The sequence below is a fragment of the Salmo salar genome, chromosome 24 (assembly GCF_965601325.2).
Source record: "Salmo salar chromosome 24, fSalSal1, whole genome shotgun sequence".
Lineage (NCBI taxonomy): Eukaryota > Metazoa > Chordata > Actinopteri > Salmoniformes > Salmonidae > Salmo > Salmo salar.
The window spans coordinates 51,186,081-51,189,267 of record NC_138314.1 but is presented as its reverse complement, the minus strand read 5'-3'; positions in this window follow the sequence as shown (position 1 = coordinate 51,189,267).

Genomic DNA, 3,187 nt, shown 5'->3' with positions numbered 1-3,187 from the left:
CATTACTTCTGTGGGCTGAGGGTGTTTAGGAACATAACCACACTGATTGTAAGAACTGACCAGTTAAGATAATTGGGGTTTGATTGGTTTTTGTTCTTTTTGTTTGTCTCTCTGGTTTTAGACAGTAGACACACTTAACTTATCAAGCGATCTCCATTGAGTTAGACTATATGAGAGATGGGAATCCCTCTCATGGTTGACACCACTTAGTAGAAAGACCATGAGATACCACTCACATATATCTGCATAACCCCACCCATCATAGACCAGTATTCTCTTAAAGGTACACAAGTATACCCAGTGGTGAAAATGGTTTAACAACCAGTTAGAGAAAAACCAGACAAAATACCACACATATAGGATATACCAAGATATGGACCGTTTAGCTATAGAGATATGTGATGTCAGGATTAAACCGAGGTGGTGGTAGTAGTAGCTCATATCACAGTAGGAGGGTAGTAGCCTTCCATGATTTTATTACAGGGCCACTAAGATCCACTATTGTATATATATTTTTTTATTTTTATTTTTTATTATTTACTACAATTTTCTTAAAGTACACACTGATGTATGTCTCCCCCGTTTTTCCTCCCCCCTCTGTTCTATCTTTTTCATTTCTATATTTTCCCATTGTTCCAAGGTAGGCTACCTTGCGTTAAATCAGCAACCAATCAGTTGGTGACACATCTACTTTCACAGCTGACTTAGGTTAGTGTGGTGTATTAACCAATAGCTGCTACATAGGACTACTAATTGGAAGAACAACCCCTTTTCCCCACCCCCTTTCTTTTCCCTCCCCTTCTTCTAGGGTTTATATTCTGCTCCCAAACATAGCCACTCCTTAGCCTCTGAAGAAGCATTTATATGCGAAACGTCAGGCACTTTTTTCTTTCTACTTTCTTTATTTGATACAGCGAATTTATTAAAAACTGTTCTTAGATATACCTTTTAACAATAAAGCATAGTTTTAATCCAGTTATTGGGAGGACATAACAAATAACAAACAAACCCTAAACCAACAAAGAAAACATCCTAAGAAGATCCTCAGGAAATCAAGAAGACGACCACGGACACGAACTACCTGGGTCGCTCCCAGTGAACACACAACAAACGAGGAGGAATTAATAAAAACATTTTTAGGATGGTACCACCTTTTTTAAAGTGATATAACCAGTTGGTGGTTATCCCCACCTGAGGAACACTCCTTTCTCCAAAGACTCCGATCCAACTAAAGGGGGTAAGCACACCTGAAGTAGGTTTCTTGTATGTCAGTGAACATTAACTGGATTAAATATGCACAGTAATAGGTTCACTGTTTTAGATACCCTTCCAGAAGAGGGGGAGACTAACACTCACACCATAGAACATAACACAGCACTAACCATAACACCTTCCATCCAACACATAACCAAGACTTATTTTAAACTGATACAAGCTACGCACCACAAACACATTATCCTACATGCACTGGAAACACAGACCTTTCCAGTGGGAATGATGAAACACGTAAGGAAATTGACAGATTTTATTAAACCATCCTCACCAAACATGTCTACAAAGCAGAAAGTGGCAGTAAACACGAACAATTGGATGTTGGAAAACATGCATATCTTGCTTGAACATTATGAGACCATACTGAACACTATGCTCCCTACAGGCTTTCCCTTCAACGATAGCGCCTTTCAGACAGCAGTTCGTTGGGCGGAACACAGGTATAAACACAGATTGCGAGATAGCACAGCCCCTACAGTGATAGCGCTCTTAAAGGGCCCAGTAGCTATAGGGACTCCTCTTCCCACCTCAGCCATTTTACACCACTTCCCCACCCCAACGGGAGGTTTTCCTCCACGAGCTACTAAGTACCCTAGACCACCGACCCAGATGATAGGACATTCCAAACAAACCCGAATCGAAGAAATCCCATCACTGATGGCTGTCAGGTTGACCAAACCTGCAGCAGCCCAAACTACACAACAGAGTCCCAGATCTGGCCAAATTGGAAGAACCTCAAACATTGCCCCTAGACTGAGTAATGAGAAATGCGCTTCAGACACTGTGGCCCCCATTTGTCAGCCTGCCAAACAAAACCCTTCCACACACCACGCAGGAGAAAGGGATGGGGGAACACCGAACCTCATATTCCCTCAGCCCAGTCAAGTAATTACAACAACTCAGCACCTAGAAACAATTGCCCAGCCCAGTATATCACCCCGATCTGACACTTACCCATTTATGATTAATTTTGAGCTAATAGAAGAGGACTTCCCACCCCTACAATCTATTGTAGTTGAAAACTCACATACGACAACAAAACCAAAGACAGTTACAATTGAGGCCCAAGTGATCCACACACCTTGGAGCCAAGTGGCAACTCCAACCATCTCTCCACCCACCGTGGCAATAGGGACAGCACAACCACCCAATAAACCTAGATCCAGTAATGTGGCAGTGTACTCTGACTTGAATATCTCAGGCCCACTCAGCCCAGACACTAACATCTCCACTTCTGTTTTCACAGAGACCCAAGCAAACATACCCATAAACCCCACTGAGGTGAGGAATAAGGAGAAAGGGGCTAAGGGTGATAAAAATATGATGATCGGACAGACCAAAGGGAAGTTCAATCCCAGTAATGTCCCGGCTGAACCCTCCCCAACACCTAATTCCCCATACACCAGACCCCCCTCTCTACCCACCCCACCTAGTATGTCTCCAAACAATGGGCTCCCCAAAGAGCCCAGGGTGAGATTGGAACTCAACTTCCCCTCTGAAACATCTCCAATACTTTTCTCTCCACAGATTGGAAACATGGTACCCACCCCACCTATCTTGGGTATTGGGAAAAAGATTGGCCAAGAACCCAGTGTAAGACTCTCTCCCCTGCCTATACCGAGACACTCCACCCCAACATCTCCACCATCTCCCCGATTATTGTACCGACCAACCAGACATAATTTGAGCACCAGAAAGACATATGATTGGCATATAACTTCACATAAACCGGTCATCGTTATAGGAGATTCTAACCTTAGTAGAATTCCACCACACCCTTATAAAGATATTCAGATAGATAGTTACCCAGGAGCACAATTTCATCACATTACTGGGGTCTTGGCAAAGTCAATCCCAAACCCCAATACTAAGGTGGTTGTGCTGTCACTAGGGATAAATAACAAAGACCAGGAAA